Source organism: Crinia signifera, chromosome 1 (genome assembly GCF_055691185.1).
Source record: "Crinia signifera chromosome 1, ASM5569118v1, whole genome shotgun sequence".
Lineage (NCBI taxonomy): Eukaryota > Metazoa > Chordata > Amphibia > Anura > Myobatrachidae > Crinia > Crinia signifera.
Window position 1 is genome coordinate 183015244 of NC_139217.1, and position 26270 is coordinate 183041513.

At 46.7% G+C, this 26270-nt stretch overlaps 1 protein-coding gene across 5 annotated transcripts in view; it reads left to right on the plus strand.

The window, feature by feature from the left end:
- Nucleotides 1–23139: 23139 nt before the first annotated feature.
- CXXC4 (CXXC finger protein 4) overlaps nt 23140–26270 on the plus strand; it is a 158774-nt gene continuing 155643 nt past the window's right edge. The window contains exon 1 of one of the 5 annotated variants that reach the window (XM_083178892.1): nt 23140–24215. The gene's annotated coding sequence lies outside the window, so the exon portion shown is untranslated. Of the gene's footprint in view, nt 24216–25796; nt 26175–26270 lie in introns of those variants that run through there. The other 4 variants (XM_083178910.1, XM_083178931.1, XM_083178921.1 and 1 more) reach the window with 4 other exon arrangements.

Below are 26270 nucleotides of genomic sequence, written 5' to 3' on the forward strand. Positions count from 1 at the left end.
CTTCGCAGTACTTTGTCTCTAATCTGCGAATATACCTTATCGGACAGTGTCCGTAATATACCTTGTCGCTATTATGCGAATAAACAGACACGACCACTGTATAGAAATAAGGAGATAAGAACTCCGTAAAAAGGTTGTATTTAAGTCCCTAATGGACAAAAGGGGGTTACAGAAATAAGAATAAACAGGTATAACAAGTAATACAATATGCTAACAATGAATACTAAACAGGCTCTGCTAAGGGGAAAGAATACAGATACAAGACACAACCAGCCAACTATACAATAAGTATAAATACCGTTAATGCAACCGTTACCCGTCTCATCAAATATGCGAAGTGCAGTCCGGTCAGAGCTCACTATCGTTCAGGGCTGAACTATAGTCCGGTAGAAAAGTCATGGGAAGGTAGATGTGCCGAAGAGACCCTGGCTGCTCTGGGTCGCCTATCTTATAGGGTCAGAAAGGGGAGGTCAAAGGCCGTTTTCATTGGTCGGAGGTCGTATGTCAGTTCAGCTGTGATTGGGGGGTTAGACGCTGCACCTGGTCTGAATAGTTGCAGGGGAGTGAACTTTAAGAGTCCTTTGTTTGATGGTTTCGGCGTCAGCAGGGATAAGAACTGGTTTCATCTAGTTTCCTTTGTTACCTACTTTCAACAGAAACTGTCTCTGGAATATGGATTATGTCCATAACTATCGGGCAGTGTATATTGCGAAATATTCGCAATGACCGGAATACTTCGCATAATGAACTGAACGGAACGGTACTAAACACGATACAGACAGACGGGTGCAGGGCTAACTAAGCTATGTGTGGCGTTCTAAACCTTTAACTATATTTCATTTCGTGTAAGTGTGTTATTATGAATTTATGTGTGATAGTATGTCTACTCTTCTGGTCCACTTTGTCACACATACTCGGGTATGGAAACTTTATTTGCGCAACTCTGCGAACCAAAATGGCGGCCATACTATCACAAAATGGCGTGTGTGCACCTAGACTTCCACAGTCCACCCTTTAACAGTAAATATAAAACTGTTACAATACAAAACATTTCACACGACAATACAGAAATTCATAATCCTAACAGAGAAATTGGGATACATGAATTAAACATATAAGGGGAGTAAACCATCTGCTCTCGGCCGATCCAGGATCATGGATAAACGATGGGCCGCATTTATCGAACAATCTACTCAGGGTCACGAAGGATAATGTACAGTTTTGGGATCAAAATAAAAACAGGGGTGGTTACAACATATACACGTTTTTCAGATATGGCATCCTTTGGTAGGTATTGTTTGTGACAACAGACCCTTGAACTCTTTGTTGTCTCTCTTTTTGGTATGCTTTTAAGTATGATGGTATTATCACTATCAAACATCCGGTCCTGGGTAATGTATCAAGTTTATAGATTCTACCTTGACCTAAACTGGGATGGGTAACACACTCTCAGAACTCTGTATCGTCCGTCCAATGCCTGGCAGCAGTGCAGCGGCGGTATCCTTGATTTTGAAGATAACGGATAGTGGGGGGGAGACAAGAATAGGACCCACAACAATAGAGAAAAAAAGAGGAAAAATTTGGTTAGTGATCCTTCCAACCTGTTACCAGTGGGGTGTGTCACAGTCCCTTTTGTAGCTTGTACAGGTTGCTTGACCTTAGCTGCTCTCCAGTCCTCCCGAAATGGTGCCTCTTAGCGATTTCTTTCTTTCGCCCTCGAGTGTAAGGACCTTTTGGTTTTCTGTTCCTTTGGCAGTAGGACGAACGTACCCGAATCTCTCTCTCTGCGACTTTGTTATTGAGGTAGTGCTGGTCAACAAGATCTGGGGTGGTCCTTTCCAAAGGTCTATCAAGCAACCTGTATATGGCAAAGCAAGGGAAACAACAACAACATCCCCTGGTTCATGGTTATGACAGTTCACAACAGGTGTCAACAAAGTCCTTTTGCTGCAGTTTTCCAGGTGTGGATACATCACTTGCATTTGTGGTCTAGGATCTCCTTGTGGGATTACCATAACCTGTGGCTGCCCGCCAAGCAATGTTTCGATGGGGACCAATGAGGTGGAGTTCTGAGAGTGATTCTACTACTACAAAAGAGATTATGGGGTGTACCATCAGTCCCTGAAGGTTCATACATGACTTAAACCTTTCATATATATAAATATACTTGCATACTCAAGGGTGCTTCTGGGCTGCTATATCTATACACACAAACGTCAACACATATATATATATATATATATATAAAAAAATAAAAAATAAATAAATGCTTCTAGAGTGGACTGTACGAAGCCAATTTTGTATTACCTGCAGAGGATCCTGCTGGAGGAGGGATGTGGAGATGGCTCTGTGGGAACAACCGTTGCAGTTTCTTTCCCCCCCAGACAAGTAAGGCATGATCCTGTCGTCTTACCTGTCTGTGGGCACGCCAGAAATTTCAGACTAATTTTTCCACATACCTTCCCTGTCAAGACAAGTCAGGCCATGGGCTATCTCTGTCCTGACAGTTTGGCATGTTCTCAGAGTCACTGGTTTTCCTTGTCCATCTTTCTATTCCTGTCCACATCCCTTCGGCTTCCAGACTGCTTCTCCTGCAGGGGACACAAATCTTGTATTTCTATGTGAATATACTGACATTTACAGGGGGAACACAAACATTATCCGCAGAGCGCATGGCTCACCCAGCTGCCTTGCCAGCATGTTCATTATCAAGTGACACTGAATCCTCATCGAAGATGTGGCCTTTACACTTGATAACAGCCACTCTGTCCGGCAGCTGTGTGACTGTCAGAAATCTTTTAAACTTACAACGCTTGCGCCACTGGAGTGCCAGCTACTGAAACAAAACATCTGAGGCGCCATAGGGCCTAAGATCTTCTGTATTACCCCAACAAACATACTTGGAGTCGGCATGAATATTGGCTGTTTTTCTCTCAGTTCGCAGTACTATTAATGAGACTGCTGTTGCTGAGTGAGACGTCCAATGGGTTCAGCCTCTACTATGCCTTTTCCATCTATTACGGTATAGCCAGTGTACAATTTTCCCTCTCGGTGTTGTGGAAAGAACGAAAAAAAAAATGAATTACCTCTTCCAATGGGTTGTTACCACCCTTTGGGGGCCTGCTGCAAACGGTCTGACTCAAACATGTCATGCAATCATATTCGTCTCGGCTCCCACTAAATTCCACCATTCCAGCAACCTCAGCACCAGCACCAATCCACCCTTTGTGCCTTTGGCGGGCACACCTGGTAAGAGTGTTGCTGGGTTTACAATATTACCCATTTTACTGGTAACATCAATGCAAGTTCCCATTTAGTGAACTTGGCTGATGAATATTTTTCACATGTTTAGGCAGAATTTTAGGAGTGTCCAGATTATATGAGGAGCATAAACAGGTAAAACACACCCCAACACCACATTCTCAGTTTTGTTTACCAGTAGTGCTATGGCAACTACACTGTGTAGACAAGTATGAAGTGCTTAAGTAATAGGGTTTAATTGTACACTGCAGTACGACATTGGTCAGGCTGGCATCGCCAGGTTTCTTACGTCACTATATCTGTCGCCCCCTCAGCAGGTCTAATATTCTAAATCACATGGTCCCTTGTGTCAGTTTTACCCATGGCAAAAGGCTGTAATCAGGCCTGTTTCTTCTTCTTTACTATCCACATTTGTCTGTGAAGACATGGGTTTTGCGATTGTACCTATTTATATGTAAATGCGTTTTACAACCCTTTTCATTCTTTGTAGAAGGGGAATGCTTTGTGCATTACTTGGACTGCTTTTCACAAGATGGTGGCTGTGGTTGCCCTGGGTAACATTAGGAGCAATGCTTAAAGTTACTGGGACTTTGTTCAAGATTTACCGAAAAATATATTGTGACTACTCGCTTTATGGGGTATCGCATATTCACAATGGTATTTCTCTGCTGGGAGTGCGACAGATTCTTCGAACTATTTTTCTATGATTTGTGGGTTTCTGGAACAGAAGAGTAGGGGAAGGAGAAAAATTGGAAAAAAGAAAAAAAAGAAAAAGAGAGAAACTCAAAAAGGGTAGAAAATATTAATGACAGTAATGTGTACATTTATTTTCAACCGAAAATTTTCTTTTATTTTGATGACACCAGGATTTAGCACTATGGGGGAATTGGCTCTCAACTATTTGGTTCTTACCCTTTTCAACTCCTGTTCTGATTTGTAAGCCCTCCCTTTCTTTCTGTTTCCCAGTGTGGTTGTGACTATGGGCTGTGTCTAGGGGTATTTAGCTAAAAGTTCTCTTTTGGGAACCTTGTTATTTCACTGGGTATTTTTCCAGCTCAACCTCAGATTTCGAATGGTGAGGCTGTACTTTGGGGCGCTATACTTTCTGTTTTTAACAGGGTTTCTATTGAAGCTATGGTTGCCATTGATCCTGTGTCCTTCCCATCTTTAGTTCAAAGGGAACTCGGTATTTGTGCTGTAGTTTTTAGCTACCTTAGATGGATTTGACTCTATAACAGTGGAATACAACATTAGCCTCTGAGGACTGTCCAGCATATCTTGCACTTCTTGTGAAAGATTTCTAGGAGTGTCCAGAAATACCCCATCAGGGGTGCAATAGATGACACATCCCATTTTACATAGTAAATCTCTACCCAGGAGGTTAGTCGGGCCGCTGCAGCCAACAGAAAAGAGTGTTTGGTATGCAGAGGCCCGCTTGTAACATCTGCTGGTTTCGTCAGTGGGTAATGCTGTATTTTTCCTGTTACCCCAATTGCTGCTACTAATTGCTTGACACAACCTAGACCAGGAGGGAATATTGTTAACGGGTTTGGTACAAAAAAAAAACTTTATATTTAAACTATTCCACTTACCCATATCTGAGGCTCCTCCCTCAGATATTGTCTTATGTTACCTGGATGTGGGGTGTATGTGTGTCCTACTCCCTGTTTGCATATATGTGTCATGCTTAGGGCGGCGTTGGCTACTAGGTGGGGCTATGGCTATGTGTTGAGACCTACCTGTCTTCTCCCATTGTTTCTCTCAGTTACTTACATATGTGTTATGTTTTCTATGGTTACTTACCCTGCAATGTCTGGCTATGTGTCCATTGTTTCCACATTTGAAACATACTATTTGGTTTTGTCTTTCTGTCATAAATCGTTTGTCCAGATCAACAGCAGATTTCTTTAAAGTGTGTATTGACATCTGTCTGCAGTTGGGGTGAATGGTTTCTATGTTGGTTCTCAGATTTTTTCTAAGACCTTGTATCAGCACAGAGACAATCCCTTCCTTAAGATGTATGCTGTCCCCGGGGCTGGGGATACCAGAGTGTTTTGGCAACGCCTTTAAAGCACGGTTGAAATATCCGCTGGTGGACTCACCATCTTTCTGTGTGGTGGTGAACCCTAGGGTATTTTCAACTGTCGCTGGGAAATATACACCCAATTGTATATTTATTAGGCGTATATTTTCCTGGTTGCCCTGTTCAGTTAAAATCTTATCGCCCTCCACACCACTGTCTCGAATGAACTTCTGGACATCTATGTGTGAAGGGAGGCAAGCTCTCAACATGTATCGCCAATCCTTATTGGTGGGCTCATCTGAATTTCCTCGCTCCCTTACAAATTTCTGACACTTTGCCAGATCTTTGCTGGGATCAGGGAAATTTTTGATGATTGAATGACGTTACAATCGTGTCCATGTATTGTGCATGTCACTATCCTTTACAGGCATTACCTCATCCCCGTCTCCCCGTCCACAAGGAGGTTCCACTGTGTGCAGAGGGTGGATCTGTATCCCCCCTGCACCATTGGACAACATCCCAGGAGCAACTATCTCTGTGCTGTGTTGTGTGTACTTACCTGTGTCTCCAATCGTGTTCCTGGCATCAGCCATCTCCTCGACCAGAATGGCAGCAGCAGCTTGGGCTGTCTCAGCCTCTCTCTCCTTTCCGCTAGCTTCGCAAGGGATGGCTGATGTCAGGAATCTCTCTTGTGAATCTGTATTGTCACACCAGGGGACTCAGTCGACAAGACTGAGACCTCTGGTGGGGACCTGGACCGGTACCTGAACCGGGGAGGTTGGAGAGGACCCCTGCGCATGAACTGCGCGACAGTGCACCCAGAGCCAATGAGTAGTCAGAGGTAAAAATACAACCAGGTTTATTATGCAGAAGGTTGTAATGGTACAGACAGTAAAGTATGCAGGAGTAATAACAGTTCATGCAGATTGCAATACTTTACAGGGATGATGAATTGTGGAATCGATGGTGGAACATCGGATGGATATCGGAGATGAAGACTGTGGGTCCGGAATGACGGACGGAAGGTAGGAGCTTGACTGTGGGTCCGGAATGACGGACGGAAGCTTGACTGTGGGTCCGGAGTATCGGACTATCGATGGTGGAACATCGGAGATGGATGATGCAGGAGCATCGGAGGACCAGAGTCCTGGAGCTAGGCTGGACCGCTGGGCTGACGAGGCAGGCTCACAGGTGATGGAATAACCTGGATGTCGACAGGAGATGGAATAACCTGGAACGCTCTGCAGAATGGGAGACAACACCAGCGGAGAAGTACACTTGCACGGAGACAAGGACAGCTGACCATATACAGGAGACAACTGAAGCACTAGCATTGATCTGAGAGCTCCCAGCATACTTATACCCACTGGGTGGCCAGGATTGGCCGGGCAGGTATGACTGGGAGATCAGATCACACAGGATTGGATGGGAATGACATGTGACTGGGAAAACATGGCAGCCCCCATGTCAGGCTATGGCGGGAAAGTATGTTTGCGCACACCATGCTGGATACTGGGAGCAATGGCGGCGGACAGGTGGATTGGCGTGCATTGGATACTGTCACTGGGGACAAGGAGAGCAGTGCACCGCGCAGCCGCGGACTCAGCAGCGCTGAGCAGACTGGAGGATGGCAGCGATGATGGCGCACGGCAGACAGGACGCCGGCAGAGGTGACGTCTGGACCGCAAGCTGAACCTGCGAAGGCACTTAGCCGGTAAGAAAGTCTGTCTGACAGCTCGGATCGTGACATGTATCTTGCTTATAGGGGGTAAAAACAGGGTACAAGTTAGCAATGGATACATTATTACTCATGTCTTTCTTATGAGTCATTAACCCCTTCGGCACATATGGGGGTGGGGGAGCTGATTCTATTGTGGCAGCGGTTGTAACGGTTGCATTTTTATTGTGGCTGATTGCGTCAAGTATTGCCAGACCTCTGGTTCCCCATTGTTCCTGTCCTTCCTTCTGCCACAATTTAAGAATATCTATATGCTTCACTCTCTCCTTACGACTGGAGAGTAGGCATATTTCATCTTTTACTGCTGATAAGATTTCTGGATCGAAGCTACCAACACTGGGAAATTCTAACTTGCTGCCTTGTGTCATTTTTCTCCATTTATTTTGGTAAACAACTGCGAGTTCACCGTGCTTCCTGCACATAATAAAAGCCGCCGATCCTTTTGGCCGGCTTGCTTCCTCCCTAACATGCACGTTATCACAGCGTGACCCGTTATTACCCATAATTACAGGAATAAACGTTCACAGCTTAATAGATATCGGTGGGTTATTAATTATCTGAGAGCTCCCCAAACACTCACTTCTACAGCTTCCTAGAACATCCCACAGTCAAGCAGGTGCGAAGGATACGAGGTACGATACTCAATCACCAAGTCTTTCAACTAGCAGCGAACTTCTAGCCAACTTGCTTGGTGCGGCACAATTTTTCCAGGGTATAACAAACTTGTTTTCCTATACCCCCAAAAATTGGATTTCTAAAGTAGCTAATCGGAAACAAGTGCGTTCCGATGTATCTTCTTGTACCCTCCTAGCGGAATCAATTCCACTGAAGGGGCAGTTCCTATGGGCACGTCGTCACGTGAACCCGGTCCTAACTGGACTGTCCTACACTGGACTACACTGCGCTTGAGTCGTGTCGTCACACACCCGTTCGCCTCAGTTATTTTTCACACTGGGCGCTGGTTACACCTTGGTCTTATGCATATATTTGAAATATTTCTGTACAGAAAATCTTCCCAGGCTGGTAGCTTTTCACTAGATACTTATGCAGGTATAAATCCCTTATAATACGCTATAGGAATCTATTAAAATAATGCTTAAGTTGCTTGCTTAATGAGAAAATGAACAAAAAGAAAAAAAAACTTATTTTCTCTTTATTTAATCACCACCTTATCCACAGTATATTGCTATACTGTTTAAATAAAGCTAGTGGTTCAATACTGTTCACCTTTGAGTTCCTATGTGTGCTGCATGTGCAGTACCAATGAACAGCCACGTGTGTACATGCGCTGTTCACAGGCCGCCGATGAATCGGCCACCCACGTGTTCTATAGTGTATTTGCAAGGTTGCACTCGGGTTTCGCTATACGCAGTAATTGCGCCTAAATGTGGAATAAATCCCTTAACTCCGTCCGAAAGTTACGTATCAAGATGCGAAATAAATCCCGCACTTAATCCGTAAATCACGTACAAAGATGCGAAAATTTCCCGATATGGGCACGTGCGCGCGCACCTTGCGTAATACACAATAGACGCTTTACGTTACTGCAAAAGGCCCAGGACTTGTCGCCACGTGGCGGAGTCCCTGGTTTTGCAGTAACTAACAATAAACAATTATAGTTTTGCACAGAGGGGATCTTCTATGTACTATAATAAACACAGACTCCACGTGTGCGAACCTTATCGCACGTGGTACATATACTGTAATGAACAAGCAACTCAAGACACTATACCCCGTTAAACTACTTGTGGCAGGCAGAAGTACAGTTTACTAAACACTTAATATATGCTTTAAACACGTGGCTTTCACTTATTGTGCTCCGGGTTCAACGCTAGCACTTCCCGAACCCCGCACCGCCGCGGACCCGACCTATCCAGCAATGGATAATACTTCCACCCTTTTGCTGGTATAGGTCGGGTCGCACGCCTGGTACTGAGTTCTGGAATGTGGAGCGGACGGACGCGCCCCCAATTGTTAATGACGATTTAATATGACCAGAGAGACAATAAGTGAAAAGCGCTGGTTACGTAATAAGTCCACAACCAACGTACCCTTTATACCTAACTACGTGCGAACAAAGCGTAGCGCAGCGTAGCGTACCTTTTGTTGTATTATGTACACCAAGAACCAATACCTTAATCAGAGATTCCTTCGCAGTACTTTGTCTCTAATCTGCGAATATACCTTATCGGACAGTGTCCGTAATATACCTTGTCGCTATTATGCGAATAAACAGACACGACCACTGTATAGAAATAAGGAGATAAGAACTCCGTAAAAAGGTTGTATTTAAGTCCCTAATGGACAAAAGGGGGTTACAGAAATAAGAATAAACAGGTATAACAAGTAATACAATATGCTAACAATGAATACTAAACAGGCTCTGCTAAGGGGAAAGAATACAGATACAAGACACAACCAGCCAACTATACAATAAGTATAAATACCGTTAATGCAACCGTTACCCGTCTCATCAAATATGCGAAGTGCAGTCCGGTCAGAGCTCACTATCGTTCAGGGCTGAACTATAGTCCGGTAGAAAAGCCATGGGAAGGTAGATGTGCCGAAGAGACCCTGGCTGCTCTGGGTCGCCTATCTTATAGGGTCAGAAAGGGGAGGTCAAAGGCCGTTTTCATTGGTCGGAGGTCGTATGTCAGTTCAGCTGTGATTGGGGGGTTAGACGCTGCACCTGGTCTGAATAGTTGCAGGGGAGTGAACTTTAAGAGTCCTTTGTTTGATGGTTTCGGCGTCAGCAGGGATAAGAACTGGTTTCATCTAGTTTCCTTTGTTACCTACTTTCAACAGAAACTGTCTCTGGAATATGGATTATGTCCATAACTATCGGGCAGTGTATATTGCGAAATATTCGCAATGACCGGAATACTTCGCATAATGAACTGAACGGAACGGTACTAAACACGATACAGACAGACGGGTGCAGGGCTAACTAAGCTATGTGTGGCGTTCTAAACCTTTAACTATATTTCATTTCGTGTAAGTGTGTTATTATGAATTTATGTGTGATAGTATGTCTACTCTTCTGGTCCACTTTGTCACACATACTCGGGTATGGAAACTTTATTTGCGCAACTCTGCGAACCAAAATGGCGGCCATACTATCACAAAATGGCGTGTGTGCACCTAGACTTCCACAGTGCCAAAGCTCTCGCCTTTTGGGGAGAGCTGCGGTCCCCCCGAGGACGACCCCGAGCCGCAAGGCAGAGGGAAGTCCACTGCGGGTCTCTCCAAACCATGGGGTGCGGAGGACCCACCGTCCTAACCCTTTCGGGGGTTGAGGAATGAGGGTCTCTCTAAGCTTCGGCGAAGAGGACCCACCGTTCCCTATTTTCCCCTCTTCGGCCTTATGGTTGAGAGGGGTTAGGGGAAAAACAGGGCCCGTCTCCTCCGGGAGATAAGCCCACTCGAACGCACGGCCCCCTTTGCACGTGTTTAGGCACAGCACTGGTGGTAGGGAGCACACCTCGGGCTCCTGAGTTTTTTCAAACTAAAGAAAACTCCACACAAGAGTACAGAAGCATATATGTAATATAAGAAACGGAAAAGAAAATCACAGTGTACCAGCACACTACAAGGCAGAACATAAAAGCGACCCTACCTCCCTAAAGTTCATAGGCCTTAAGAAAGTGACTTAAACAGAAGTGTACACTCTTTATTTATCACTCATGTGCATAGCAATTTGAATATTATTGATAGGTCTTTTTCAGCGCAAAGTGACACCGTAAGGTGTAAACCCCCCTTTTGTAACTTGTATACATAGAAGGTATTGGTAGTATACCTTCCACACTTTGCATCAGAAATACCCCCTACATCGTCCACAGCGCAATCTTCCCGACAACCCATTCCCCCAAGGGATAATTACTATCTCTTTCAACCGGAGGACTGCTGCCATGACCGCCATCACTTTTGTGAAGACTATCGGCGCTGTAGCCAGACCAAAAGGCAGAGCCTGAAACTGCAAATGCATTTCCCCTATTGCGAACCGTAGCAGCGAGTGATGTTCCTTGAAAATAGGTACATGCAAGTAAGCATCCTGGATGTCCACTGACGCCAGAAATTCTCCCGAGTCTATGCTTAACAGCACTGACCGAAAAGATTCCATGCGAAAATGGTCCACACATAGGGGTTTATTCTAGTTCATTCTTTCTGACAAAATCCTTCTTAGATGGACAAAACCATGTGCACTGCAGGGGGGCAGATGTAACATGTGCAGAGAGAATTCGATTTGGGTGAGTTATTTTGTTTCTGTGCAGGGAAAATGCTAACTGCATGATTTTACACTTCAATATAGATCTCACTTTGAAGAAAAACCCCACCCAAATCTAATTCTCTCTGCACAAGTTACATCTGCCCCACCCGCAGTGCACATGGTTTTGTCCATCTAAGAAGGATTTTGTCAGAAAGAATGGACTAGAATAACCCCCATAGATGCAGGTTTAAAGATTTTACATTTAGAATGTGCCTGAATGACCCATCCGGCTTGGGCACCAGGAAAATAATTGAATAAAATCCATTCTTCCGTTCCTCCTGAGGTACAGATGGAGCTGGTCTCTTCTTTGCTGGCGCTGCGCCAGAATCTGGCGAAGAGATGCCCCATCTGACTGAGACGCGCGCGCGTCTCAGTTTCCCATCAGCGGGGGGACGGGAACCCTGTCCTTCTCCGCTTCAGGGAGACGGACAGGGTTGGGGGGGGGGGCGAGACGGCGGGGACCCGGGGCGACCCTCGGCGAGGCGGCGGGGACCCGGGGGGAGCCCTGTTGTAAGGCGACGAGCGTGCATCTCGTGCGCGCGCGTCCCCTTACGGCGGCTGGCATGGGATGGCGGATGGCGAATCTTCCGCCATCCCCTGCAACAGCGAGGCCCACTTCATCTGTACCGGGACCACTACCTCTTTCTCTACAAGAGATGTTGCCACTTCCAATAGAGCCCTGCGCATGCGAGCTTCTCGCAGTAAAGGGGTAGGGAGAAATCTGAGATTTATCTTGTAACCCTGGGAAATAATGTAAAGAAGCAAAGGATCCAAAGTGGCAAGGTTCCACTTGTTTCGAAACTGCAGGAGACGACCCCCCACTCTGAGGCCACAGACAGGGAGTCTCCGCCCCATCATGCGGAGGACTTATCCTCTCCCTTGGACACATGTTTCTTAGCGAAAGCTCCGAAACAAGACCTGGAGGCACTGCCCTTATTAGCTGGAAACTTTTCTCTTCCCGTCTGTCCTCTATTAGAGCCCCCCCCCCCCCCCAAAAGGAGGGACGAAAGGATGGTTTAAAGGCCCCAAACTTGGATACAGAATGTTTCGGAGTAGTGGGAAGAAAGGTACTTTTCCCTCCTCCTGTGGCCTGCTTTATAATGGAGTCTAGCTCAGATCCAAAAAGAAACTCTCTTTAAAGGCCAGCGTCTCCAAAGACTTCTTGGACTTGCTGTCTGCCTCCCAAGCTTTTAGCAGGAATAGAAGTGGCTGATACCTTTGAGGCCATCCTAGCCCCTTCTACCCCAGCCCACAAATATATTCTGCAGCACATCTAAGCTTCGCAGCCAGTGTGAAAGCATCTGAATCAGGCTGAACTTGATTTCCTAAGGCCTCAGCCCATTTAATCATGGCTTTGACTACCCAAGCAAAAGCAATAATGGGGCGAAGAGTAAACGCCACCCCTTCAAACACTGCCTTAAGGCAACCTTCCACCTTTTTGTCCACTGGATCTTTAAAGGCCACACCCCCTTGAACAGGCAGTGCTGTAGCCTTGGACAACCTAGCCCACAGGTGCATCCACCAAAGGGACTTTTTCCCATAATTTTACATGTTCCTCAGGCATTGGGTACATGTTAGCAAAACTCCTTGATATAATGAGCTTTTTATTAGGACATTTCCATGCTTCACCTAACAAGGAAACCATGCCCTCATCCGAGGGAAATGTCACCGTATCCCGGCGAACCTTCTTAAAGACACAGTGTGAAGACACTTTTTCATCCTCAGACAAGCTTAAAGTCTGCTTGACTGCCATAATTAAATCCTTAATACCGGGAACAGAGGCATCAACCTCCTCTGACTGATCCCAAACGGTATCTTCTACACAAGCTCCCTCCTCCGCTGAATCCAAATTTAACAGAGGAGGGGTGGATATAGGACAATGACACTATCAGTTTGCAAAGATTTGTCAAACTGTTCCATCAATACATTTAACCTATTGACATTCTGAGCAGTGTCCTGCATGTCCTGCAACATTAAAGGGTCCCCTTGGGATGGGCCCACTGAAAACCCAGAAGTTTGTATCAGCTCCGCAGTCTTGGAGAGAAATAGCGCCAGCACCAGGAGCAGGAAGAGACCAAGTCCCTTGTTGCAGCAGGGGAGGAAGCTAAAAAGGGCGCCCTTTTCATCCATCTGCCGCGCCTCCTAGTGTTTCTCCTAACTCCAGTGCCTCCCCTTCTTTGTGGGATCACTTGGAGCTGTCCAGCAAAGCTTGACTCCTGTAATAAGCTTCACCTCCCTGGATGGGATTTCATCTTATAAGCACGTCCAAGATGGCACCCACCATCGCAGGGGCTCCGTCCCCTACAATCCCCCCCTAAGCAGGAAGCCAGTTCTGGACCCCCCCAGGGCCCAGGAAACCTCCATTTTAAAAGAGGTAAGCGCTGCGCAGAGGGAGCAGCCTGCTTCCCTCTGCACACAGAGCGCTGACAGGACGTGCTTCTGTCAGCCTCTGCTGCGCCCTGTGTGTGAGAAGTAAAGGTGCGTACATACGGATAGATTTGACCAACGATCTGGGCGTTCCCGATCGATTTTAACGACCAATCGTTCAAATCGTCCATGGACGATATAGGCGACGATGCGCACACCCGCCAGTCGTTAGTAGAGGTCGCTGATCTTTCCTGCATGCAGAAAGATCAGCGACCAATCGCTATCGATGTGTACCAATCGTTTGCATATCATTTCCACAGGAAACGATTTGGATTGGCTGACAAATGGCTAACCACTGGCTAACCTCTTTTTTAAGTCACACCCATAATTAAAATTTCACAGGGCAGAAGATCAATCTGCTGTGTTTATGGAGGAACGACAAACGATAACAACACGTTAACGATCGGTCGTTTTTAAGCAATCGTTTGCTCAATCGTTTAACATTTGACAAGAAATCGTTTTTGCAGGAGTTCAGAGCAAATCGTTAACGAGATCGAATCGTTGGTCAAATCTATCCATATGTACGCACCTTGGGTGAGATTCTATGCTTTGCGCAAAAAGCGCATGTTTTATTTGCGCACCACATCGCCGCAAATCGCCTATTTTAAATTCGCATTTTTCAGTCAAAATGCGCATATTTAATGTGATGCGCATTGGAGGCTGAAAAGTGCGAAGAGGGGCGATTTGCAGCGAAGTGGTGCGCTGTATTTAGTCCTGAAAATGTGCGATTTTCATGTCTGAAAATCGCACATTTGCAGGACAGCGCAAAGTTGTAAAAAAAAAAACCAGCGCGGGGTCCCCCGCCCGAGTATAACCAGCCCCGGGCTCACTGAGCCGGTGCTGGTGACATAAAATCAGGGTCCCCGACAAATAGGGGTCCCCTTGATTTTATGAAACCAGCACCAGACTCAAGGTCCGGCGCTGGTTCCCAAAATACGGGGGACAAAGTGACTAGGGGTCCCCCGTATTTTAAGAACCAGCACCGGACACAACTAGCCAGCAGGGTAATGCCACAGCCGGGGGAAACTTATTATATAAGCTCCCGCGGCCAAAGCATTAACCCCCTGGCTGGTCAGCATGGGCAGGGGTCCTGGGGAAGTGGGGACCCCCCCAATGAAGGGGTCCCCCCCCTCCAGGACTTACCAGCCCATGCTGATAGTCCGGGGCTGTCCCCGCTGCCCCTGGCCGGTGGGCATCGGGCTGATGATTTGTGTAAAAAAAAAAGAATTAAAACTATTGTTTTACACTGGCGAACTATGAGTCCCAGCAAGCCTACCCCGCATGCTGGGACTTGGGGAACCACAAGTCCCAGCATGCGGGGCATTAAAGGGCCCGCTGGCACTTGTAGTTCTGCAGTGAAAAAAATAGTGCACAAAATCACACTGACACCCTGTAAAATAAAACTTTAATACACACAAAACACACACACACTGATACTTACCTACCTTGAGCCCGTAGGTCGGTCCCTGGATCCTGGGTCCGTCCTCCGGGGCTCCAGGGCAGAAGAGTCCGGTTCCGGGGCCTTGGTCCTGGTTCCGGGGCTGGTCCTGGGGTTCCGGGGCTCCTGGCCTGCAGAATCCGGGGTCCGGGATCCGAGGTAGTCCAGAGGGGTACCTAAGGAAGCAAATCCAACTTACCTGGTCCCCGGCGGCGACCTCGGACTCCTCACCGGTGACTGCGCTTCTCCCATCTGCTACCCGGCTTGCAGGACTTTGACCGGCGCTGAGATGTTTCCTCCTCGGCGTCTCTGGACAGAATGATTTCTTGGCCAATCAGGAGCCGAGAAAGTCGGCTCCTGATTGGCCAGAAATCATTCTGTCCAGAGACGCCGAGGAGGAAACATCTCAGCGCCGGTCAAAGTCCTGCAAGCCGGGTAGCAGATGGGAGAAGCGCAGTCACCGGTGAGGAGTCCGAGGTCGCCGCCGGGGACCAGGTAAGTTGGATTTGCTTCCTTAGGTACCCCTCTGGACTACCTCGGATCCCGGACTCCGGATTCTGCAGGCCAGGAGCCCCGGAACCCCAGGACCAGCCCCGGAACCAGGACCAAGGCCCCGGAACCGGACTCTTCTGCCCTGGAGCCCCGGAGGACGGACCCAGGATCCAGGGACTGACCTACGGGCTCAAGGTAGGTAAGTATCAGTGTGTGTGTGTTTTGTGTGTATTAAAGTTTTATTTTACAGGGTGTCAGTGTGATTTTGTGCACTATTTTTTTCACTGCAGAACTACAAGTGCCAGCGGGAACTTTAATGCCCCGCATGCTGGGACTTGTGGTTCCCCAAGTCCCAGCATGCGGGGTAGGCTTGCTGGGACTCATAGTTCGCCAGTGTAAAACAATAGTTTTAATTCTTTTTTTTACACAAATCATCAGCCCGATGCCCACCGGCCAGGGGCATCGGGGACAGCCCCGGACTATCAGCATGGGCTGGTAAGTCCTGGAGGGGGGGGACCCCTTCATTGGGGGGGTCCCCACTTCCCCAGGACCCCTGCCCATGCTGACCAGCCAGGGGGTTAATGCTTTGGCCGCGGGAGCTTATATAATAAGTTTCCCCCAGCTGTGGCATTACCCTGCTGGCTGGTTGTGTCCGGTGCTGGTTCTTAAAATACGGGGGACCCCTAGTCACTTTGTCCCCCGTATTTTGGGAACCAGCACCGGACCTTGAGTCTGGTGCTGGTTTCATAAAATCAAGGGGACCCCTATTTGTCGGGGACCCTGATTTTATGTCATCAGCACCGGCTCAGTGAGCCCGGGGCTGGTTATACTCGGGTGGGGGACCCCACGCTCGTTTTTTTTGTTTTTTAACCCTTTATTTTATTTTTGACAGCAGAACCCTGCACAGAACATTGCGATCTGTGCAGGGTTCTGGCTAATTCGCCTAACAGACCCAGGTCTGAAATTAGTGCGATAATTAGTCACCTAAAAAATGCGATGCAAATGCGCATAGCATTAAATATGCGACTTGTATACTTTTGTATAGGAAAACATCTGGATGCGATAAAAATGCGAATTAATCTCGCATTTTTATTCAGCATACCTTAACGCACATAATATGCGATTTCAGTCCCTGAGCGCATTCCATTAAATAAACGATTTAATGGGAAAATGCGATATCACCATTTTGTGGTCTAATTACCGCAAAAAAACGATAATCGCATCCCATAGAATGTCACCCCTTATCTGCATAAAACCTGCAATTACTAGTATATTAATGAAATAAAAAAATCCTAGCTATTCTATCCAGAAATAACAGCACCCACTCCAGTGGGCACCTAAAACGAACTGAAGTATCCTGGGATGCAGAAGGGAGGAGCCTGCCTCTCTCTCTCAAAGAAGTCAGCATAGGTGCCTTGCTCCTGCGGACGCTCCTACATCCCATGGTTGAAGCTGTGTCATCAGGATGGAAAGACGAAAGAGAAATACCGGCTGCTTTATTTTTACACTGCAATATACTGTAGATATCAGTTTGAAGTACAATCCCCACCCAAATCTAACTCTCTCTGCACATGTTACATCAGCCCCACCTGCAGTGCATATGGTTTTGTCCATTAAAGAGTGATTGAAACAGAATAACCCCCTTTATCCAAGCACAATGTCAATTCAAACATAATGTTATAGTGAAAATCACTGGGAGTAGGTAACAGTTCAAACTGGAATAAGGCAATGGGGATTTGTACAACTCTGCCTCCTCAGGCTTGGTTGAGGTAATCAGTGCACCTTAGACATTGGGTAGACGTTGAGCCCTGTTCAGGGTAATAAATGGGGATAAGTCTCTCGGGGCTACCATGGGTGGCCGCTTAATGTGGTTTGCCATTATTATCCTAATTAGGCATTAACAGTGCTATTTTTCGGGCGGAACGCTCCGGAACGCCGTTCCTGCAGTTCTGGTGAAAAATGACCTCACCAGGAACGGCGTTCCGGAAGTTCCATTTAGCGCAGCAGAAATCTATCTGTCTCCGCGGCGGCAGGGTGAATGCCGGGACAGGAAGTGAGAGAAGGAAGTGAGAGCTGTGTGCTGAGTGCGACGCCGTGCAGACCTGTGCATCTTGAAAGAAAAGGAAGCTGAGCTGTGGATACTGAGTTATGCAGTCAGCAATGTGGGCGGCTCAACTACCGGAGAGGAGCAGATAGCAGACAGGAACGATCAGGAGGCAGGCAGCAAGCATCCGAGCTCTGCCTAATCCAAAATTAAGTATTTAATTTTTCTATGTCGACCTTTTTACTGTAGACCTTTAAACCCTGTTGACCTTTTGACTGTCAATCTTTTGACCCTGTCGAACTTTTGACTGTTGAACCTTAGTGGTCGACCATATGACTGTCTATCATGAGTCAGTCTATGATCTGTCCGGATACCGATCCCACCACAGACATTAGTTTGAGTTATTTTGTTTCTGTGCAGGGTAAAATACTGGCTGCATTCTTTTTACACAGCAATTTAGATTTCAGTTTCTACACACCCCACCCAAATTTAAGTTGCTCTGCACGTGTTACATCTGCCCCACCTGCAGCGCACATGGTTTTGCCCATTTTCCAAACAAATTTGTACTGCTATCAGATCTGAATAAGGGTCTATGTAATAGTGTGTACACATGGTAAGATATGGCTTCCGATGTTCCCGATATACTGAACATCGGAAGCCATATCGCATGCAAATCGCATGCTTTTTTAGGGCTTGCGAGCCCGATGCGCTGCCGATGCGCGCTCCCGTGTGAGCGCAAATCGGCAGCCAGATAGAGAGGGCAGGCAACACTATATAGTGCAGATCTGCACTATATAGTCTAAATTGTGCCCCTCTAGCATGCCATGAGATGCGAGTTCCAATGCGATCTGATCGTATCGGGACTCACATCTCACGGCATATCCTGCCGTCAGGGCTGCCACTAGGAATTTTGGGGCCCGGGACCGATTTCCAGTCCGGGCCCCTCCGGCCCCCCACTCATCTCTCCCCCCTTCCTTCACTTACTGCCCGACTCCTGCTCCCTCATCCCCTCCTGCAGGTCCCGATGCACAGGCTTCTTCAATGCAGTACGCCTGCAGTCAATTAAAATACAGCACTGGCTGGTGAGCCAATCAGAGCTTGTGTACCGGCAGCCACTCTGGTGCACACTGGTGCAGCATTGTAATTGTCCGCCGGCGTCCCGCATTGAAAAAGCTTCGTTCAGTGCACCGAGCGCAGCGCATGCAGCACATCGGAGGCAGTCAGTGGGGGGGTTTGCGGTGGACAAAATTAGCTGCCCGGGCCCTTCCAGAGGCCTGGGCCCAGGACAGCTGTGCCCACAGCACCCCCCTATTGGTAGCCCTGCCTGCCGTGTGTACACACCTTAAGAACATGTTAATAAATAAATGATCATGCATAGTAAATTGTTAGTTGTCCTTCTGGAAAAAGAGTGTGTGTGGAAGCTACCACAATGCTAGGCTTACTTTAAATTACATTTCTTGCCCCTTACTTTATATCAACACAGTTCCACTTATGTTTCACTATTTGTTACATATCACAACTGGGATAAACAGAAAATTCTTCTTATTATTATTAAAGTCATAATTTTAAGAAGTAAAACGAAAAGCAAAAAACATATATTTTTCTTTCTGCGATTATTCAAATTAACTTCAAAGGTTACATATTTATTGCAGGCAGTAAATATTTTCCTATTAATAATCGCTGTACTGCCATGGTTATGTACTAAACTTAAATTATAGAGGCAGTAGTAGCAGTAGCCGCTGGCCCTGCAAGTTACATCCCCGGTCACATTAGTAAACGAATCTTTTAGGAGAATCAGACATTGTTCATGCACACCGTGTCAGATGGTAAGCTGGACAGAGGAACTTATTCTGGTCCACACGCAATGATGCAAATTTGTGAATGGTTACCGGGCCATTTACATGGGAGCACCCAGCGGTTTCAGGGAAACGCCCATGACATGCTGGGCATTCCCATGGGCTCTGCGTCCCCCCCCCTTCCCCACTGATGAAACTAGAATAACCAGCAGAGTGTGTGGGATGATTGTAAGATCCCTCATCTGGGGCAATGGCCCCATAGGAATAAAGTGGTTTACTCTAGCTGGGGGTGCTTTAAACAAGTGGGGACAAACTCTGAAAAGCTTGACAATAATGGAGGCTGTCATCTGCTATGGTAATTAGCCAATACTTACCATAGATGGAGCAGCTCTCATTTGAGCTGCTCCTGGCGATTCTATCGCCAATCTCTGAAAGAAGAGTCACACTCGCACGAGACGCTCGCACACCCTGTTGTCGAAGCCCGCCGCCTCTCTCCCCCCATGCCTGCCGTCTGCAGCAGCCTGCCCCATCTCCCTGAAGCAGAGATGAGCAGGGAAGCAGCTGATCATCGCTTCCTGCCATTTTGCTGACTGTGACGTGCGATCGAGTGAGACGCTTGTGCGTCCCAGTCAGCCAGTGTGCAACAGCACATGCTATCTGGCGATCAGGCAGGCTGGCTGACGGTGGTTCCATCTGTACTTTTGTGCCCCTTCTCCGGGAGGGGGCAGTGTGGTCAGTGCAGAGGGTGATGGTCAATGGTAATATATGTAAAAAAAATCATGATTTAGCAGGGACAGGGCCACAATGTTTCACAAATCTCATCATTGGTTCCCCCTTGTGCCCTGCAAGTGAGCAGCCAATAGGGATCAGGGTGCAGGGGTTCTGGCAGGATGTGGGACACTTGGCTGACAATTCCAGGAGAATAGGCAAGCATGAGTTAGCCTTTTGTAGATTTCTGTGAAAACTCTTACATTAGGTTATTAGTACATAGAGGAGACACATAAAATCATGCAGAAACCAGTTTCAGCATCATTTTATGAAAAAAATAAATAAAAAAAAACAACACCTTATTAAATAGGCCTATAAGTCTTAAAAGCTCATTATTATTCTAGGACACATTTAGGAATTCCGGAACACCAACTGCACCTCACTGGAATAACTCTTTGTTTGTCTATTCTTGCTTCAGTCTCCTCAGCAGGTGCAGCATGTGGCAGATTTTATACCTTGTCAAAATTCATACACCACGGCTGTAACAGTGCAGTGACTGCTCAGCCAGCGAGCCCTGTCACCTGTGTTCCCATCCTCATTAAATAAAATAGATTTTTCAGTTTATTTTTAGAATTCACCTCAATTTATATTAACCTTTTCCTAATGAGAAACTTTTTTTTTAAATAACTGCATATCTAGAACAAAGTGTGTAGTATAAAAAACACAAACAAAACAGCATCAAGTTTTTATTTTAAAGGTATTTTGTTGTGCTACATATATAAAAAAAAAAATGTAGCTGAATAACCAGACTAGTAGCTGCCAGCACAACACTGGACACTCATTGTGGAGGGAAAAGGGGAGATGTTATTAGAGAGAAAGCCTGCCATGTGTCCTCAAATTGGAATGTGTATTAGCTGACCCATCCTCGCCACGGTCAGATTATCGCTATTATGTTTCCTGGGTGACTAATTTTCTGCTCCAGGTCAGAGCACTGAGTGTATGTGTCTGTCTCTGGGTAGCCTGATACAATCCTCTCTACAGTCTAGATTCTTAACATGTGCTTTGTGGACCCAAAAGGGTATCATAAAAAGATTAAAAGGGTATTTACAGTATCGTTGAGAACACACTATACAATATTCGCAAACGATATACACAATAACAAAATAGTTAATGATATTATAGTGCATATTGGGCCTAATTAAACACCATTCGGAATAGGGAGAATGCGCAAGCGCATATGGTTGCAGACATCGAAAGATGTGGAAGGTGCACGCATAGAAAAGTAGCTCTCAAGTCACTTACATATGTGTGAACGCTGGGAAGGAAATGGGCGGGCAGCTGACATCCGGTGATGTCAGCTGCCTGCCCCCCATGTCACGGCCTCATTAGCATGAGAACACCCATGAAATGCTGGGTGTTCCCATATGCTAATGGGGCTGCATGCACCCGGTAAACAGTCTATTCGCCGTAGGTGCACAGACACTGCGTATGCACATGCGCAGAAATCCGCATGTGCAGTACAAAAACATTAGTCCTCGTGAGAACGTAGCCTTGCTGCGAATTAATCAGAATAACCCTCTTACACACTCACTGGGCCGTTCGTTGTGGGGAGAAAGGGTGACGGACGGCACTGGGAACAGGGCTAGGCCATGGGAATGCCCAGTGTTTTATGGGCGTTCCCATGGGTACGCAGATCGGCTGACGCCTGCCGGGGGGTGGGCAGCTGATGTCACAAGACGTCAGCTGCCTGTCCCGGTTTCGCACTAGTAGATAAAAGTCAGTTTTCACTAACTTCTATTTGCGAAGGCAGGACACCATTCAATGGTTGGTGACGACCAATGATTTCTCCTGCTAGTGGAAGCATGCTAGGGGATGTGTTCTCGTACACATCCTCTCATATGGTATAGCGGGGACGGTTATTCAGCTGGGCGGCGTCTCAGGCGCTCCGTAGGCTGGGATGTTTACAGCTTACCGAGCCAACCTGAATCAGGGCCATTGCTCCTGTGGTTTATTAAGGAGCCCCCTGTTGCCTAAACATGCAGTATAATTTTGACTATATTGCCAATGACTGAAGGGGGTACCTGGTGACGTCAATAAACAATATCGCTAGCGATATCGATCAGTATGTAAGCAGTAGATCATTCATTTGGTGGTGCCGCAAATCGTATAGTGGGGGTTATTCTGTTTGATGGGGGAACACCCACATCATATGATGGTTGCCAACCATCGAATGATGTGGAAGGCCCACGCACATCTGAGGTTAATCATAGGTAACCTTAGAAATGAGTGGACATTCAGCAGGAAGTGGGCGGGCAGCTGGCATCCGGTGATATTAGCTGGCCGCCCCTGGCACCCACATCATGGGCCAATTTCCATGAAAACACCCATCAAACGATTGGTGTTACTATGGGGTCGACTATCCGCCGCCGTCCTCCGTCTGGTGGATGCGTGCACCCGGAGAACAGTCTGTTCACTGTGGCCGCATGTACATTTCTGCGCATGTGCATACACTAAACATCAGTCCCCCTGGGAACGCCAGTGTGTACCCAGCTAAATGTAATGTAAACAAACATTCAATTAATTAATGAAACTAAGACAACATAGAAGATGGTTAAATCAGGTGTATAAGAAGTTGTATTGTATGCTGTCATATCAACAATGTATAACAATGTATATGGTATAAACAAAACCACTGGCAGGTAACTGGTTAAAAAGTGTCTATAGAACATTGGCGATAATGAAGCGAATGCGCAATTACACACATGCCAGTATTATATAACCGTGCACAATCTTGGTACTTCCACAGACACGGGAGAAGGGGCTGCCCGTGCCATATAATAATTAGGAGTACAGGGTGTTTAGTGCTGTGTGCCTAATACTGATGACAGTAATTAGTGATGCGCCCAGCCATGCCCGCACACCGCTATCACACCCCGGGGCCACACACACACTACACGCACAGTTTTCTCAATGAAACAATAACATGCTGGCAGCACAGCGCGGGTGTAGCGGCCTGTGTGACGCTGGGAGGGAGCAGAGGAATACGGGTGATGTAAGGATGTGGCAGGCTGTCCATTAGGAGGCGGCGACCCCGGGACAGTAATGATGATGCTAATGGTGGTGCTGCAGCCAGCAGCAGCCGTGTCCCTGGTGAGGACGGCGGGGGGAGCGGCAGACGTGGCTGTGGCGGCGGCTGCTCTGGAGCTGAGCACAGAGGATTTGTAGCAGCAGCAGCAGCAGCACTAGCTGTGGTGGGAAGGAGGGAGGAGGAGGTGATGGGAGGAGGAGGAGGGGGGAGAGGGGACTACACAGGGAGCAGCGCCCGCGTGTGTGCCTCTGATTCCCGGTGTAATTTGCAGCCAATCATCAGTAGGTGTCCGCATCCCCGCATCCTCCTCACCTCGGCGCCAATAACTCTCCACCTCTCTCCCCTGCCTCCCTCCCTCCCTCCCTCCTCCTGCTTCCCCATCCCCCTCTCGCTGCCTCCCCCCTCTCGCAGCCCCCCCATGCCTCTCAGCCACACGCAGAGAAAGAGAGAGAGACTGACTGACTCCCAGGCTGCTGCCTCCCTCCCTCCCTCACACACATCGGCTGGAAACTGACTGGAGAGCAGCAGCAGCAGCACAGGGAGAGCCAGCTACAGACACACACAGAGGGGAGAGCAGGGACCACCGAGAGACCACCAGCAGCACAATACACTCCCTCCTCCTCCCCCCCAGCTCTCATTCTCCCTCTACCTCCTGCCCAGCCAACATATAAACATACCTGTCTGCCCCCCAATACAGATATTGCGTGTCCATCCTTATATTTCATTTGTTTTGTTTTTCTTTTTTTTTTTGTAGATTTTTTTTCTTTAATTTCATTTTTTTTTTTTTATTAATTTGAAGTATTAAAGTGGGTATCCTGGATCTGGTAGTGCACCTGGACTTGGTGCCCTATTCTTCCTGTGCAAGGTGATATGTGTGGGTAATTAGATGCACACACCAGCGTGCAGGATCCCTGACATAGCCTCCATACAGTGGTAAGTACAGATATTTTGTTGTCACTGTCTTGCACCTTCTCACCCTTCCTCTCCCCTGTGAATGTTTGTGTGCCTTTGCCCCTTAGGAGTGTGGGGCTGATTTGCTGTACTGTGACTAATGGGTAAGTGCTGCTGGATTCATTTATTAATTAATCTGCACCCGCCCCTCCCCCTGGATGTTAAATATGACCTTTGATCTCTGTGGCAGCCATGCAATATTGAACAATCCCTTGGCACTGTGGGTTTCTAGTGTAATAACTATACACACAATAATTAAAGAGATCTTGGATCAACTATTTGCTGCATTTTTGCCTTCCTCTACTTGGTTTCCTCTTTTCACCTTACCTGGTACACCTCTGCTGCTGTCACCTGAACACTTACTCATTTTTGACAGTATTACATGACTTTTCAGCACTTCACAAACTGAAAAAAATAAAAAAAAATGTGGTATTTATTTTCTTGTGTTTGTGTGGGAAATGTCTGCACAGGGACATGTGTTGTGGTCAGCTTGCTGGCACAATCAGAAATGTGCATCATCTTTCACACATGATTTGGCATAACTAGTTTTGAGTATGCAAGTTTTCACATGTGATTTGCATTGGCATTATTGGGGACTGTAGAATGTCCCATACATTCATATTCCCTACAGCGTCTCTCGGTTGCATTTAGCCTGAAGCCTTTTGGGGCAGCCTTTGTACTGCTATCAAACCTCTGAGTGTAGAGTCTCCTCTTTCCTTGATAGAGGGCAGAGACAGTGGTGCTTCCTCTTGGCAGAAAGAGCAAGGTCTTTCTGGGATTTCAGATGCCTATCAATATTCCCAGAGGATGCTTCTTAAATAGAAAAAGATCCATGGCTCATCTTTATTTCCTGTTCATTTAGATTTAAGATTTGCTCACACAATAATACTATGTTCCCAATGTCGCATCTGCAGAAGTCATGTGCTACTAAGGCAGGCTTTTAAATGCCTCATTAATCTAATTATGTGTTTAATTAGTTTAATTGATAGCCATTTTGAACTTAGAATATCTGAGTGTGAAATTTTTTTTGGCCTCATTTAGTGTCCCTGGCTAAAAATATACACTCCTATTTATTTTGGAAAATGCAGGTGGCTTGTTCCAGTGATAGGTGATTGGATAGACAACATGCATGGCTCATTAGGATGCATATAGGTGTATTTTTAGTCTTTTATTCAGTTTGCTATGCAGATGACTGCCATATGCTAGAAAAGTTTGAAATATCAAGCGGGCTAAGTAAACTAATATAGGCAGCATCTGCGGTTAACTAGGTTTAACTGTATAGCGGGCAGCTAAATATCCCCAGACAATGGAGCATCTTTCCCCCTAGCCACGTCCTGCTAGTGCAGGTAGCTTTTATTCACACTGTGCTGCCACCAGGGCTTAGGGATGCAGAGGGCTTCTCATTCTGTGATTGTAAAAAGCTCAGCCTCAGTACAGCTGCTCGCTCTTAGATAACACCAGAAGAATATGAAATTGCCTGACTTATTTTTATCTGGCCCCTTTCTCATCTCTTTTTCTTCTTTCCATCCATCCGCTCTCCCTCCCTCACATTGCAGGGGCCCACCTCCCCACTCCCCACCATTTAAATGGCTGCTCCAATTGAGACCTGTCCTTGGTACATTGAATTAAGACCCTAGCAGAGCCAGCTGTGCTGGGATTCAAACTAATGACCGTCAGACACAGAAGGACACTGTGGCAGCTGGTAGTTTCTATTTTTCCCTGCCTTTTTAGTTGAGCTTGTATACAGGCGGGCTCCTAGTAGCATTGTGCTTGCCTTCAGTTTATACTCTAATGCATTGTCGACTTTCTCAGCACTTAATTTGCTAATTTCCTGTTCGTTTTTCTGTTCAAGACCATTTTGCTTGCAGCCTTCCAGCATTTCCGTGCCTTGACAAGACTTTATTCATGCATTTCATCACGTTAAATGCCCTCTGGTTAGAGGTACTATAACCCTTTCCATCTCTGATTTACATGTCTTTTGATCTGTACTTTCTCTCTCCCTTGGCATTTGTCAACACCCCCAATTTCACTCTCCTC